Below are 17,882 nucleotides of genomic sequence, written 5' to 3'. Positions count from 1 at the left end.
CATTGTGCATCACTTGATAGATATATTGTGAAAAATTGAAACATAGTGTTCTTTGATTATCCATTGATTGATATTTGATTGATTGAACCCTCTTCTAATTTGGGTTATTAATTATGTTGGAAGTCTGAAATTAGGCTACAAATTTAAGAGGATAGCTGTAGTGTTGCATTAACTGTTAATATTTGAAGAAAACGCCAAAACACCCTTATAAATGAATGAAATTTATAAAATGATAAAATTTAAAGACGAAATAGTCATCTATTAAAAAGACAAAATACTACTATATTTTAGATTTTAAGTAATATTATTTTGATAATAATTGTGAAATTATTATCTTAAAATTATTAATATAACAGTTTAAAATTATTGGAGAGAGAATTCAATTTTTTTTTATTTTGTAATAATTATATATTTTAATAAGTAGTTTATTTATATTTAATTATATTATAATTTTAACCGTGCTTTTTATGCACTGCTAATTAAAAGAAATTAAGGCTTTTGCAACAAAAAGATTTTGTCACTGAAGGGCCCTTTTCATCTCAAAAAGCTTTTGTGATGGTTTAGTCCAATTAATCACAAAAACTATGAACATGTTTTATAAGTAAATGCAGCATACAATGGCTTGCTAAGCAATTCTATTAAATACATTTCACAGCTTTAAAGGTTATAAGTATAGCATGTGTTATTCCTTATTCGATTTATACCTAAGCAAGGTAAGGAGTGTTACGTTTGTGGTATCAGAGCAAAAGTTTAGGCAGTTCTAGATCACAGCATTTATGTAAACATATGTTAGTTTATGTGAATATATTTTAGTTTATGTAAATGCCAAAATGGGTTATATTATGATATAGTTCTGATGTAGATCTCTTCTTTAAGTCTTTATGCCTATTAAAGGATGTCTTCTAAGTCATAGAGAACCATAGATGAAGAAGTTAGAGTCATGCCCCTTCTGAGACTGTTGCACATATTACTGCTCCTCCACCTGTCAGTGCATGGTGAACCAGGCAAGATACACTATTTCAGCACATAGTTAAATTACTGAGTAGGGTTACACAGAGTAATAGAAGGATCACTGACACAACCACTTGTAATTATCCAGGTACCCCACTAATAGTAGCTCGAGCACCACCTAGATCCCTAACACAAAAATTCAAAAAAGTATGGTGCTACAAAGATTAGAAATAAAAAGAAAGATGATTCATTAGTGATAGAAATCTAGTTAGAGAGTACATAGAGGGTCTTACAGAAGCTCCAATGCACAGTAGTAGATAGTTTAATGAGTATAATATTTCTGCTTAAAGATGAGGCCTATAGATGGTGGGCTCTATACATGGAAGAAAGAATGAGAGATTTCTTATACCTTACACAGGCAGACTTCTAGTAAGTGAATATGAACAAGAGTTTGTCTAGCTCAATAAGTATGCCATAGAGATACTCCCTACAAAACAGGAAAGACATAAGCGCTTTGAGCAAGGTTTACATGCTAATATCAAGGTGTATCTTACAACTATGTATATCAGGAAATTCTTAATTCTAGTGGAAGCAACCTATAGCTTAAAGAGAATTAAGTAGGAAAAGCAAAGGAAAAAAGGAAAAAAAGAAAGGGCAACATAAGCAGGGCCAAAGCTAGTTTCAGAGACAGCCCACTACATCTTAGACAGTTGGTAAGAGACAAGAGTTTTCAGCAAATAGAATAGGGAGGGCCACCCAAATAGAGTTAAAGGCCTAGATATAGTTTAATAATAAGGTCTAGACAGCATACTACTTTAGTATCTAGTATAAGAGGACCAGGTAGAGGGTTATCACTAGTTTTTGAGCATTGTGGCAGGAAAAATGGTAGGGCATGCAAAAGATTGGTTAGGGCTTGCTTCTTATATAGAAGTATGGATCATTTTATGAGATCATCATCCTAGAAATAAGCTAGTACCTATACAAACAAAGAGGTCTATACCAACAAGGCCCAAAGGTAAAGGTAGAGGCAAAGGTGAGTCCAGTAGTGCATCGAGTTAGATGATGACAAAGATAGTAGACAGACCAAAAACCAAAGCACCTGCCAGGACATATGCTATACTGGTAAAGGAAGACCAAGATAAACCAAATGTCATAGTTGGTAAATTCTCCACTTCGGTAAATCTCTTTACGCATTGATTGATCTTAGTTCTACACATTCATATATCATTATATCCATTACTAGTGATTGGGGAAGCCTAGGTAGAACCCTTAGAACATGACATAGCGTTAATTAATCCCTTATGACATCTTCTGATTATGAATAGATTATGCAGAGATTTTTCTATTCATGTTCAAGCTCACCTTCCATGCTGACTTGATAGAGTTACCTTTTAGAGAGTTTGATGTGATTTTGGGTATGGACTGGTTATCTAAATACTAGGTTATAGTTGATTTCAAATTAAAAATAATTACATTCAAAATACAAGAGGTTTTTGAGGTTTCAGTCATAGGTGAGGAGTCATATTACCTCTCTAATATTATATCTGCCACTATAGCTAGAAGGTTGATCAGAAAGAGTTATACAACTTATCTAGCTAGTGTAGTTGAGACTAAGAAAAAAGAAAAGTGGATTTTGTTATGGAGGTTGCACCAAGCACTGCACCTATTTCTATCTCCCTAAAAAATATCTCCGACAAATTTGAAAGAGTTGAAAATACAGTTAAAAGAGTTATTTCATTCGACTTTGTGTTTCTCCATAGACTGCACTTGTAATACCCGGCTAGACTCCGGTATCGAAATTCCTACCGTCCGGTGGAATCTCGGATGTCGGAGACCTCTAGAAGGGTAAAATCATGTTTTCACAAATGTTTTCATGTTTTAATGATTTTTAAGTAAGAAAGAATTTGAGTTTTTAAATGAAAAAGACCATGGAACCTTTACCAGGTTCGGCCGCCGAAAGTCATGTTCGGCCGCCGAACGTGGATAGGTTTTGGGAGCACTTTTGGCCTCCGAAAGTTTTGTTTGAAAGAAACCAGGTTCGGCCGCCGAATCTCATGTTCAGCCGCCGAACATGCATGAGATGTGGGGGCACGTTCGGCCCCCGAACTTGAACTGGCCAGCCCCTATATAAGAGCTCCATGGCCGAAACGGGTGAGTTTTCTCCCCATTTTCGGCCACGGTGAATTCTTGCTCCTCCATGGTTCGTTTTTTATGATTTTCCTTCAATCCTTCATGTTTTAACAAGGTTTATGTCGTTTTGAAGAGATTTGAGCAAGTTTTGGAGCTTTGAGGTTCAAGAACTCAAAATCTCCCACCTCCGAGTTTAGGACGTCTCCCTCTCGATCTTCAAGAGGTAAGAGCCGATCTTAAGCTCATTTTATGTTTAAAGTAAGTTTTATGCAAGATCTATGGGGTAGAATGCATGTTTAGCTCATAGTTAGGTTTTTGAGTTAATGTTATGTTTTGAGCAATGTGGCTTGGATTGTGTTGTTGTTGTGTGTTGTAGTTGGGGTTTTAGGTAGTTTGAAACCCCTAGGAGCCAATGCGTGTGTTTTTGCATGATTTGGTGAGTTATATGCATGTTGGAATGGAAGGGAGTTGAGTTTTGTGCAAGGGAGCCAAGTTTCTGCCCTTTGGCAGAAACCAGGTTCGGCAGCCGAAGGAACTTTCGGCCGCCGAACATGGCTTGGGAGGCAGGCCTTTCGGCTGCCGAAGTTGCCCCTGAAAAGAGACTTTCGTCTCTGTCTGGGACTTTCGGCCGCCAAAGGTGCCGCCGAACCTGCCTGGGTTTCGGCTCTGGAGGGACTTTCGGCCGCCGAAGGTGCCGCCGAACCTGCCCTGTCCAGCCTTCTTTTGCATGTGTTTCTATGATTGTTTCATGATGTTCTAGGGGGTTTTTGGGGAGTAGTTTAGAGTTATGTTCATGTATGTTTGGTCCCTCATTTGAGTCCACCTGTGTAGGTTCGGACCCGCGGAACCGAGGACCCCAGCAGTGAGTCAGTCACTTCAGAGTCAGTAGAGCTTCAGCCAGAGGTGAGTGGAATAACTCTTATGCTTTTAAATAAATAAACCAGTTTTAACATGATTCACGCATCATGAATGCCATGAGATAATACGGTGTTGCATTAGACTCACGAATATGTTGCATTGCATATTATGTTTGATGATGTGGATGAATGTTGAATGATCCATTAGTCCCCCTATGCTATGATGATGATGATACGGTACGGAAGACCAGTGAGGCCCATTCTACGCCCCTGGCACTATGTAAGAGAAAGACCAGTGAGGCCCATTCTACGCCCCTGGCACAGTTGGACCATGTTATGTTATGTTATGTAAGAGAAAGACCAGTGAGGCCCATTCTACGCCCCTGGCACAGTTGGACCATGTAGGGGACTATTGGTGACAAATTCATCCTTGATGTGATTAGCTGTGTTGTGATGCATTCCACGTTACCATATGTTTTAAATTGTTTTATTATTCTGCTCACTGGGCTCTTGTAGCTCACCCCTCTCCCTTAACCCCCAGGCTTACAGGTACAGGTGATAGGCGGTTGTCGAATCCGTCAAAAATAAACCTATTAAACAATCAACAATAAACTTGTAGATAGTGGCAATAGGGTCGAACCACAGGGAATTGACACCAAAGATTTTCCTAATAATGACTAGGTGAATAGCAAATAAATAAAAGAGGGGGGTTTTGATTTGATGAATTAAAACTAAATAACAAAAGAAAGCAATAATTTAAAGATGAGTAAATCAATAAGAGAAAAGCTTCTAGTTGAAGTATGGTTCTATTTCAGATTGTTTAGAATTGATCATTGATTCTTTAATACTCCTATTTATCTCAATAAATTAGTTTTGGATGTGGAAGACGCTTCTCACAATCCAAATTCCTCCTTAGTTCTAGTTTGATTAGGAAACGTTCGCTAATCAAACACTAGTTAACAAGTTGCCAAGGAACGTCCTTGGGGCATTATAGCATCGAACAACTGTTAACTGCATTAAGACTTAGAGAAACCTAATTCTAACCTTGCCAACCGCGTGGTCAAGTCTAGATCATGCAATTTGATTAAATGTGTATTTGAACAACCTAAGCAATTACGGACCTAAATCATTCAAATAATATTACTTAAGCAATTTAAAAACAATTGGCCCTTATTGATTCTAAAAGCAAAGTAATAATTATGGAAAGCTCAAATTGCATAAATATTGAAAAGAAATAGAAGTTTAACAATGGAGATTTAAATCTCCCAATTCATCACACAAATCTGAAATTCACCAACTTCAACTAGAAAAGAATGGATTTAGCCACTCATGGTGGACTAAATACACAAAAAGATGAAAAGAAAGAAAAGAAGAGCAGTTACAGAGTTTCTGGCGAGGGAGAGGGTGCTGAGTTCCTGATCAGAAGGTGTCTTTTGCTGGTTTGGAGGCTCTCCTTTTATAGCTGCAGAATTTCTCTCCATCTAGGGTTTTGAAATCCCTCTTTGATTTGGTGTTTGACTCCTCTTTTGATGTTGATTTTAATTGCAATTGGAATTCCTTGGATGAGAGACTCTTTCGTGGCTCTTGGTTTTGTGTTGATAGTGATTGAGTTGGATTTGGACTTCTGAAAATTCGGATTTCTATTTTCTACCCAAATTCCCGCTCTGCTGTCAGTTTCTGTTGTGAAAGTGATTTGCCCGGTGATTTGACCAGTTTCTTCAAGTGATTGGGCAAATCACAGACCCGATCACGTTTCTGTGAGTCAGTTCTCTCTGTCTTCTGCGAGTGATTTGGCCAGTGTCTTCGAGTGTCCTGGGCAAATCACTGACCTTATCACTGACCCAATCACTTTTCTGTCAATTTTCTGCACTTTTTCTCCAATTTTCCAATTTCTTCCTTTTCTGTAAAAACAAGATAAAAACCATAAATTAAACTAAAAAAATGTGTAAATAAGCAATAAAAAAGATAATAAAAATGTGGCTAATTTATGCTTGATCAAATACCCCCACACCTAGCTTTTTGCTTGTCCTCAAGCAACAAATAACTTAGCCAATCAAGCCCCTTTTTCTTTTGAGCCTAAGTACCACTTAATCAGCCCCCCTAGACTCCTAAGCTGAAGTATCACAGTATAGAGTACATGCACCAAGGTCGTCCTCTCCTTTCCTTGTTTCCTTTCACCTATCATGGTCAAGAGAAAGGTTTTTGACTCAATCATGCTTATTCTTTTATGTTAGGTTTAGTGCAGCCCCTAGGAGTGACTTGCCCCTTTTCTTCTTTCTTCCTTTTTATTTTTATTTTTATTTTCAGCAGCACTTATTCTTATCCTTGCCTGAAAAAGTCACTAACCTTTTTACGCGATTGTGTACATGGGTGATACACCCCCGGTTACTCAGTTAGTCACTTGTTCAAGTGGCTACTAGCTCTGTTCATAGTCTAGACCATCGAAACTTATTTGCTTGAAAAGGTTACTGACCTTTTTACGCGATTGTGTACATGGGTGATACACCCCCGGTTACTCAGTCAGTTACTTCTCCAAGTGGCTATTAGGCTCAGTTCAAAAATCTTAGACCATTGGAACAAGTTTGTGATTTGTGCTTTGTGCTGGTTTGTCATGATAGTTTGGGCAAATCAGCTCATAGGGAGTTACACTAGCTTTTTATTTGCATGTATTTTTATTTTTATTTCCCTTGACCACAACAAATTTAAGGATTCAATTCAAGTAAAGAACTTTCTAAGTGAAGGTAACATACTGTGAATGATTCAATTTAGGCTTAAAGGGGTGGCAAATCAATGGGGTCATGAGATAAGGAAACTCTTTTAACCTTGTTATCTATGTTGAGTAGAGCAAAAACCAAGACAAAATTCTGTGTGTGTGTGCAAAAAGTGTGAAAAAAATTCTGGTGTGTGCAAAAAGGGGTAAGAATAATGTAAAAAGAAACAAAAAGAAACAATAAGAAACAAATAGAAATCAAAAGATGGTGTGATCAGTGAATAAATACTCTCCAGTACCCCACACCTATCCCAAATATTGTCCTCAATGTTTGAATATATATATATAGAGAAATGAAGGAGAAAAGGGAAAGGGACTCCCTGGCCTGTGAGTGATTTGACTAGTGACTTGGGCAAGCACTGGGCAAATCACTGGGCAGATCGCTATCTGTCACGGTGCTGGGGCAGAAAATGGTCCACCAGCAGGTCCAACAAGTGCTCCATCCTTTGCATTCGGTCCTCAATCCTACTGAGACGAGCCTCTACTGTCTGGTTGGGGGCTTCGTCTTCAGGTGGCTGAGGAGCATCCTGCTGGGGGGCTGCTGGAAGTGTATTTGCTGGTTCTTGCCCTGTTTCCTGTGTTGTCCCATCGCAGGGGCTGCTGTGGAGGGGTGTCCCGCGCTTCGTCATCACTGTCGGAGGGGATGGGTCTCGGCAGCCCTAGTTTCTTCCACATGAACGGTCCGCCGGTGGCCTTCATCTTAATTCTTACCATTGTGGTCTTGAGTTTGCCGGTGGGTGAGTGGTGGGTCGGAGAGGAGAAATCTTGAAGAAGAAGAGATAAAAACAGTAGATAGTGTAAAAAGTAAAAGAGTAAAAGAAAAGAACTACTTAAAGTGATTTGGGTATGTAAACTGCCCTGATCATTTAATGTTGGCCCTCTGGATTCTTGACAGGGTGATTTGACCAGTGATTTGGGTAAGCAGTGGGCAAATCACTTGGCCAGATCACTTCTCCTTTGCAGTTGCTGGGCTGGTACTGTTCATGCCATTTTCTGATGATGTGCTTGATTTTGCGATTGGACCGGTGATCTTGGTCAAATTATCTGGGCAATTGGGCAAATCACTGCCCCGATCACTTGTGACTATGGTATATTCAGTCGATTTGCCCGGCGATTTGGGCAAGCAGTGGGCAAATCACTGGACAAATCACTACATCTGGGCTGCCTCCCAGTAGCGCCCTGTTTTCTGTCTTGGGCTGGACTTCAGTGTCTTGCTCAGCAGTCTTGGGAAGGGGGATCCAAGGGAACCTCCTCCACAACATGGACAATAAAACCTTCATAGAATCTCTTCAAACGATGCCCATTAACCTTAAAAACCTTGCTTGTTTGTGGACTCCGTATGTCAATAGCTTCATGTGCTGTATCCTGTCTCTGATTCTGGTGAGATGAGCCTCTACCGAATGGTCTTGAGGTGCCTTTTATATCCTCCAAGGTCCACCCAATTGCCTTCTTGTGCCTCCTCAACACATCTAAGAGCTTCCCTTCTTCTTCTTGGCTAAGCTGGTTGGAAATAATTACTGGAAGTGTATTTCCAGCTCCCAAGTAGGCATATTTGAGGTGGCTAGGCAAGGGTTTCAGATCTGGTGCTTCCTCTGTCTGCTGGTTTTCTGTCTGCTTGCTGTCTGATTTGGGCTGTGATTTGAGCAGATTTTCTGGTGTTGTGGGCAAATCACTGGGCAAATCACCCACATCCAGCAAGTTACAGCAGTCTGCTGTTTTTTCTGCTTCAGTGATGTTGCTGTCCACTTCTCCTTTCCTGCAAAGACCTTCATAAAGTAAGTTTTCTTGATCAAAATCAAAAATTTCTTGACTTAAATCATCAATAACATCAAGGCCATAAACAGGAGAAACATCATTGGGGAATTTCATGGCATCATAAACATTAAATTAGATAACTTCCCCTTCAAACTCCATAGTCAATGTGCCATCATGCACATCAATTTTAGTTCTTGCTGTACTTAAGAATGGTCTCCCAAGTAAGATATCAGAGGTGATGTTGCCCTTATCCTCCTCCATGTCAATCACATAAAAATCAGCTGGGAAGACTAGTTGGTCCACTTGCACCAACACATCTTCTAGCACTCCTTTGGGGTGGACAATGGATCGGTCAGCTAATTGGATCACAATGCTGGTGCCCTTGAGTGTACCTGCATTCAACAAGTTAAAAATAGACAGAGGCATGACATTTATTGAAGCTCCAAGGTCACACATGGCCTTCTTTATTCCCACATTGCCTATTTTGCATGAAACCGTGAACATTCCTCTATCCTTGAATTTGGTTGGAAGTTTCCTTTGGATGACAGCTGAAACACACTCCCCCACACTTACCTTTTTATGTTCAGCAAGTTTCCTCCTATTGGTGCATAGCTCTTTGAGAAATTTAGCATACCTTGGTATTTGTTTGATAGCATCAAGTAGGGGTATGTTGATTTCCACTTTGCGAAGTTTCTCCAATATCTCTTTTTCCTCTTTCTCCTTTTGGGATCTTGCAAATCTCTTTGGGAAGGGAGGAGGTACCTTGAATTTCTCCATAAGTTGCTGTTTCTGCCTTTGAATGGATTCTGCCTGGTCTGTTGATTTGGGCAGATCACTCTCTGCCTTCTTTGGTGATTTGGGCAAATCACTGCTGGACAACTTAGTTTGCCCAGCGATCGGGTCAGTTTCTACTAGTGAATTGGGCAAATCACTGCCCTGATCACTTTCTGGCAGAATTTCTTCCATGGCCTGTTTTTGCAATTTTTTAGCCTTGCTGTCTTGTAGCTCTTTTCCACTCCTCAATGTGATGGCACTAGCATTTTGTCTTGGATTTATCTCAATTTGGGAGGGTAGCTTCCCTTGAGACTCAAATTTGCTCATTGAAGTGGCCATTTGGCTCACTTGTTACTCAAGATTTTGGACAACAGCAGGGGATGCAGAAGTTGGACATCAATTGTTGTCCCTGTTTTCAGCAGCTTGGACAGCAACAAATTCTGGACGTTTGACAGCAGGTGCTGCAGAATTTTCTTCAGCAAAAGTGTGTTGTGCAGCAGCTGGTTCAGTTTCAAGTGCAGTGGTGATTTGCGCAGCAGACTCAATAGCTCGGTCTGTTTCTTGGGAACCTTCGTCATCGTTCCATAGATCTTGAAGCTCTTCCTCTTTTCTTAATATGTGTGTGTTCCAATGGTCAACCGCTTGATCCACTTGCTGTTGGAGAATTTTCCCAGAAATTTCCAACTTCTTTACCAACTCTTCAAGTTCCATATTGGAGTTTTGAGGTGTTGCTTGGGCTTGATAGCTTTGGTAGTAGTTAGCCCTTGCATAGTCATAATTCGGGTGGTCTCCCCAACATGGATTGTAAGTATCAAGGTAGGGATCATGTCTTGGCTGTTCATAGAATCCTCCATATGTATGTCCAGACTGGCTATTGAATCCTCTAAATGTATGCACTGGTTGGTCATATTGATAAAGTGTGGGACATTGATCAGTTGGGTGTCCCACATATCCACAGATCCTACATGGTCTTGGTGGCTGAAAGTGTTGAGCTCGACCTATGACATAACTATCCACAAGAGAGGTTAGTTCAGAAATTTGAGAAGAGAGAAGAGACATACTTACCGTAGCCATGCTTGTAAGGTCTTGGCAGTGCGTTCAATTTCTAGATCGTAAAGAAAAGTTTCTTTACGACCAGCCCTGGTCATAAAAGGAAAATACGTTAGTTTAAATCAATTCCCCGGCAACGGCGCCAATTTTTGATAGGCGGTTGTCGAAGCCGTAAAAAATAAACCTATTAAACAATCAACAATAAACTTGTAGATAGTGGCAATAGGGTCGAACCACAGGGAATTGACACCAAAGATTTTCCTAATAATGACTAGGTGAATAGCAAATAAATAAAAGAGGGGGGTTTTGATTTGATGAATTAAAACTAAATAACAAAAGAAAGCAATAATTTAAAGATGAGTAAATCAATAAGAGAAAAGCTTCTAGTTGAAGTATGGTTCTATTTCAGATTGTTTAGAATTGATCATTGATTCTTTAATACTCCTATTTATCTCAATAAATTAGTTTTGGATGTGGAAGACGCTTCTCACAATCCAAATTCCTCCTTAGTTCTAGTTTGATTAGGAAACGTTCGCTAATCAAACACTAGTTAACAAGTTGCCAAGGAACGTCCTTGGGGCATTATAGCATCGAACAACTGTTAACTGCATTAAGACTTAGAGAAACCTAATTCTAACCTTGCCAACCGCGTGGTCAAGTCTAGATCATGCAATTTGATTAAATGTGTATTTGAACAACCTAAGCAATTACGGACCTAAATCATTCAAATAATATTACTTAAGCAATTTAAAAACAATGGGCCCTTATTGATTCTAAAAGCAAAGTAATAATTATGGAAAGCTCAAATTGCATAAATATTGAAAAGAAATAGAAGTTTAACAATGGAGATTTAAATCTCCCAATTCATCACACAAATCTGAAATTCACCAACTTCAACTAGAAAAGAATGGATTTAGCCACTCATGGTGGACTAAATACACAAAAAGATGAAAAGAAAGAAAAGAAGAGCAGTTGCAGAGTTTCTGGCGAGGGAGAGGGTGCTGAGTTCCTGATCAGAAGGTGTCTTTTGCTAGTTTGGAGGCTCTCCTTTTATAGCTGCAGAATTTCTCTTCATCTAGGGTTTTGAAATCCCTCTTTGATTTGGTGTTTGACTCCTCTTTTGATGTTGATTTTAATTGCAATTGAAATTCCTTGGATGAGAGACTCTTTCGTGGCTCTTGGTTTTGTGTTGATAGTGATTGAGTTGGATTTGGACTTCTGAAAATTCGGATTTCTATTTTCTGCCCAAATTCCCGCTCTGCTGTCAGTTTCTGTTGTGAAAGTGATTTGCCCGGTGATTTGACCAGTTTCTTCAAGTGATTGGGCAAATCACAGACCCGATCACGTTTCTGTGAGTCAGTTCTCTCTGTCTTTTGTGAGCGATTTGGCCAGTGTCTTCGAGTGTCCTGGGCAAATCACTGACCTTATCACTTCTGCCTGTTGCCTCCAGGTTTCTGCTTCAGCTTGATCTGGGCGGATCACTGGGCAAATCACTGACCCAATCACTTTTCTGTCAATTTTCTGCACTTTTTCTCCAATTTTCCAATTTCTTCCTTTTCTGTAAAAACAAGATAAAAACCATAAATTAAACTAAAAAAATGTGTAAATAAGCAATAAAAAAGATAATAAAAATGTGGCTAATTTATGCTTGATCAACAGGGTAGACCAGGAGGTCAGTAAGAGTAAAGAAGTCCTTGTTTTGTGATAGATAGAAAGTGGACATGACTAATTATGTAATGATTTAATGTTATGTTTAGCCATGTAATGTAATGATGATATTAAGGTTTAGAAGTGTGCTTGACCATAGTCTGTTGTAATCCCTTTTTGTTATATACATGATCTTAATGTCTATTGATGTTTATGTTTGACCAACTCAACTTCTGATGTATCGCCCATTGGGGCAAATGTTGAGATCCCACAGAGGGATTAATGTTTAAGTTATGCTATGTATAGTGCATGCACAGTTTGAGTTTGGTGTATGAGGAAAAGAAAAGTTTTAATTTTTTTTTTATGTATGATTGTTGATCATGTATGGGATTGAACAGGTTTACAGGTTACATGTCAGGCTTGCTACGGGTCCCGGCAGCCTTAAGCCGATTTGGATCCTAGCGCCGGTAGCGGTCCGATTTTTGGGTCGTTACAGCACTAGTATTGTTTATCAAAAAGAATAATGTTTCTCTCTAACTGTGTATTGGTTATAGACAACTAAATAAGAAAACCATAGTGAATAAATATCTACTATCCAAAATAAATGATTTGTTTGATTAGTTGAAAGGAGCCAGTGTTTTCGCTATGATAAATCTCAGGTCATGCTATCATCAGTTGAGAGTTAAAGGGACAGACATACTTAAGACTGCATTCATAACTTGGTATAGACATTATGAGTTTCTATTTATGCCATCTGGGTTGACAAATGCACCTTCAACATTCATGGATTTGATGAGTTATATCTTCCTTCCATATCTGGATCAATTTTTTGTGGTATTTATTAATAATATCTTGGTGCACTCTAAAGCTAAGGAAGACCATGACAGACACTTAAGAATAATATTACAGGTTATAAGGGAAAAGTAGCTTTATGCTAAGTTGAGTAAATGTGATTTCTCGCTAAATAAAATAGCATTTCTAGAACATATAGTGTCAGTAAAAGGAATCAGACAAGGTCCATTGAAGATTAAAGTCGTCTTTGAATTGAAACCACCCAAAAATGTTGTAGAGATAATGAGTTCTTTGGGTTTAGTTGGATACTACATATGGTTTTGTAAGCAAGCCCAGAGATCACTGCAACCCAAAATTACACAGTGAAAAAATAAAAGATCTCTGTTCCCTTTTCAGGATCCGAGTGCTTCGTTTAATTCGAAAGAAAGGATAAAAAGACTAATCTTTTAGACTTGATGAAAAGAAACTGTTCCGGATTAATGGTGCTGCTTTTGAGACTAACACTCTCAACGATATCCACACGAACATTTCCGTCTAGAATGCTAGCTCTCTCAATGGATAGATTAGTTATGTGCTCCCAATCTGCAATCCAAAAAAACGATTATAAAAAAAACCTGCTTACACGCAACTCAAAGAAGGTGTTTTATGTCCACTCATTTTATCTCAGTCTTTTCATTTTTCTACACTTTTTTTTTGTAAAAAAGTTGTGTTTATCGCAACCGTCACAGTATCGCAGATACTAATATATTTATGCGATAAGTCCTTTTTAAAAGAAAACAAAAAGATCTTTTATCTGTAACAATTACAGATAGCCTGCAGATCTTTTAAATATTATTATATCATAATAATAATAAATAATTAATATTAATAATAATATCTTTATTAATATTATTATTAATTATACTAACGGGCTCTTAGCCCATTAATATGACATAGCATATCAATGACCCATGCTCACATTAATTGGCAATAGGTCTTATCCCACAAGGCCCATAAATTATAAGCGGCCTCTAGTAAGAAATTATGACTACCCAATTAATATGAGGGTCGATAGTCCGAGAAAGCCTAATAAACATTACATGTATTAATCCCTTTGTCACACAATATCTAATTTGGACATAAGTCATGGTCAATGTCAAACTTATAACATTCAAACTTATAATTTCTCGATCTCTAAGTAGACTAATAAAACCAAATGATATTCACATTATCAATTCATTTGAGCATGGCCATGCATTTCTCTTCTCACTTATCGAGGAGCCCAAAAGATATCTCTCTCAAAGAGAGGGACAACTTCTATCTTGATTGTTCAATATCCTCTACAGAATTTCTATTATGTTCAATCACAACCTTTATAATTATCTGATTAAAGACAATGTTCGGTTATATCAAAACATAACAATCCTTATGTTGGAAACTATGACAATTTCAAGTCAAAGGATTAAAACATAACTATATTGAGATTCACTTATGACAATAACCCATTTAGTGATCTCAATGTAGGTCCATCCAATACTTTGTTTCTCTAACAAGTATCTATGATTATTGATTTATATCAACATAAACATAACCATCTCATCATTATTAATCAATAATCATACTAGTCATATTTTATTATTACCACTATAATAATAAGTAACTATAGATGTTAATCATTATTATGTAACATGCAAACAAATAATAATGATAATAAAACCTCTTTTATTAATAAATAAAATGACATACAAAAAGGTCCAAGATAATGGCCTAGGGCAAATACACTAATAGGATAAGCTTCTTCGAGCTGGCAATTTTCAGTTCTTTTCCACTTCGCAGTGTGATTGCACTTGCATTCTATTTTGGGTTTCGCACGGTTGGAAAGGCAGTTTCCCTTGAGATTCCAACTTGCACATTGAAATAGCAAGTTGGCTTATTTGGTTCTCCAAATTTTGTATGCTTGACTTTATTCCTATTGAAAGGTAAGGGTGTTGTTAGCAAGTGATTGCATAATGTTTTCTAAAGATATACCTGAATTTGTAGCTTGATAATTGACTCTTGGTTGGAAGTTTTTTTGTCTATTCCCATAGCTAATATTGGGAGGACCTCTCCATCCGAGATTATATGTATTCGAAAATGGATCATACTTCCTTTGTTGTTCATTGAATCCTCCAATTGCATTTACTTGTTTCTCATTTTCTTGAAAGGAGGGGCACATATTTGTGGGATGGATGGCTTTGTTGCAAATGCTTGAAGTCCTTGTATTATTTATATTTCCTGTAGCTAATTATTAAATTGCAGTGGTAAGCTGTGAAATTGTAGAGTCTAAAGATGTTATACTTACCTCATTTCCACTCCTAGGGATGTCTTTTTCTCGGCCATACTGCCTAGAGTTCGCAGCCATTTTTGAGATCATATTTTTACCCTCTTCAGGCTCATTTATAAAATGGCTCATCCACTAGCAACATCAATTATTCTTCTTTCTAAAGGCAACAACCCTTCATAGAAGTGAACGTTTAGCTCGGCAGCCTTACAAATGCAGAATTCTCAGTGTTCTCACTTGCAGATGTTCGGACAGGCGGCTAAGAGGTTCATGAATTTACCTGTTTTTGCAATTTGGTTGTTTTTATCAACTTTTGTAGTCTTGTCTATTTCTGGATCAAACTGAATTCTACTATTCCCCGGCAATGGCGCTAAAATTTGACGGGCATCAAACCCGTCAATTAAAACTTATGTTTCTTTTCTAATTCAATAATTCTTATAGATAGTGTGAATGAGTGTCGATCCCACAAAACCTTAAATTTATTTAATTCAAATGACAAGTAAAGAAAAAGAAAAATTATTTAAAATTAAAGAGAGAACAAGAAATTTCTATTGAAAATTTAATTTCAAGAAAACTTAAGAAGAAATAAAATAAGTGTGATTGAATGATGAAATAAACAATTAATTTAAAAACTCAGCTGAAGGTAATCAAAGTTGAGAGGTTTAATCATTGATCATTGATTCAAAAGGTAATTTACTTAATTTTCTATTATTTTGTTATAGTGTTCAAACAAGCGAATCCAATCAATTCTTCCTTAAAATTAAATTAATTTACAAAGTGCTAAATTAATTCCTAATTAATTAATAACCCCATCAAGCGTGTAGATTTAATTAATTGATTGCTTTAAGAAAAGAAGAACTTAAACTTAATTAAAAATTACAAGCAAATTATTTAAACCAAATCATTCAATTTCTTAACATAAATAGATATGATAATTGCTACTTGTATTAATCCAATTAAACAATTACGTATTTACTTGAGTTAATGATCAATATGTTATCTATTTAGGATATTCAATAGACCTCTTGAATTCATAAGCAAACAACAATGGAGTTGGTGTTTCTCAAAAACAGAAAAAGAATGAAAACTGAAATTAAGATCTCGAAAAGATAAGATTAGATCTCACAAATTTAATAAAAACTCAACTAGATTATTTTTCAACTGAAAAAAGAGTATTTAGCTGCTAAAGTGCATAACAAAAATGCAGAAAAATAAAAATAAGAAGAGAAAGAGGTTCGGCTGGAGGAACTGTAATACCCGGCTAGACTCCGGTATCGAAATTCTTACCGTCTGGTGGAATCTCGGATGTCAGAAACCTTTAGAAGGGTAAAATCATATTTTTATAAAATGTTTTAATGTATTTTATGATTTTAAGTAAGAAGGAAATTAAGTTTTGAATGAAAAAGACCAAGGAGGCATTTTCAGGTTCGGCTGCCGAACGTGGGATAGTTTAGGGGGCATGTTAGGCTTCCGAAAGTAATAAAGGTTCGGCCGCCGAACTTGCATGAGTTTTGGAGGCACTTTAGGCTGCCGAAGGTGGTCTGGCCAACCCCTATATAAGGGCTCCATGGCAGAAACGAGCGAGCTTTCTCCCCCTTTTCGGCCAAAGGTGAGTCCATGCTCTCCCATGGTTGATTTTTGATGTTTTCCTCCAATCTCTCGAGTTTTAACAAGTTTTATCTTGATTTGAAGATATTTGAGCAAAAAGAGTGAAGTTGGTGACTTGGAGACCAAAGGAGCGAGATCTCCCCCATCTCTGAGTTGGATCGTCTTCCCTCTCGATCTTCAAGAGGTAAGAGTAGATCCACACTTCTTTTCAAGTTTTAGTTGAGTTTCATGAAGTTTCTTGGGGTAGAAATGCATGTGCAAGTTTATGTTGAGTTTTTGGGTTTATGTTGTATTTATGGACAATGTGGGTTGTATTTGTATGTTTGATGTGTTGTAGTTGGGGTTTAAGATAGTTTGAAGCCCCTAGGAGCTTATGTATGTGTGTATGCATGTTGTGGAAGTGTTGGTTTTGAGTTAAATGGTTTGGGAGGCAAATATGCATGATTTGAGGCTGAGTTCTACCTTTGGAAGAACTCAGGTTCGGCAGCCGAAAGGAGTTTCGGCCGCCGAAGGTGCCGCCGAACATGCATGAGTTTCGTCTCTGGAAGGAACCTTCAGCCGCCGAAAGTGCCGCCGAAGGTGCATGACTTTCGTCTCTGGAGGGACTTTCGGCCGCCGAACCTGCCGCCGAAAGTGCCCTGTTCAGCCTTCCTTTGCATGTTTTCTATGATTGTTTTAAGGTGTTTTAGGGGGTTTTTGGGGAGTATTTTAGAGTCATGTTCATGTATGTTTGGTCTCTCATTTGAGTCCACCTGTGTAGGTTCGGACCCGAGGAACCGAGGACCCCAGCAGTGAGATAGCTGCTTCAGTGTCTTGTCAGAGCTAGCCTGAGGTGAGTAGAATGACTCTTTATGTTTCAAAGTAAATAACGAAAGTTTAGCATGAATCACGCATCATGATTGCCATGAGATATATTAGGTTGTTTGCATTAGAATTTACGAATATATTGCATTGCATATTTTGTTGTTGATGTGGATGAACATTGAATGATCCATTAGTCTTCGTATGATATAGTATGATGATGATGATATGGTATGGAAGTCCAGGAAGACCCATTCTACGTCCCTGGCACATTGGAATGTTATGATATGTTATGTAAGAGGAAGTCCAAGAAGACCCATTCTACGTCCCTGGCACATTGGAATGTTATGATACGTTATGTAAGAGGAAGTCCAGGAAGACCCATTTTACGTCCCTGGCACTATTGGATATGTAGAGGACTATTGGTGATAAGTTCATCCTTAATGTG

Source organism: Manihot esculenta, chromosome 12 (genome assembly GCF_001659605.2).
Source record: "Manihot esculenta cultivar AM560-2 chromosome 12, M.esculenta_v8, whole genome shotgun sequence".
Classification (NCBI taxonomy): domain Eukaryota; kingdom Viridiplantae; phylum Streptophyta; class Magnoliopsida; order Malpighiales; family Euphorbiaceae; genus Manihot; species Manihot esculenta.
Note: the sequence above shows the minus strand (reverse complement) of the source record.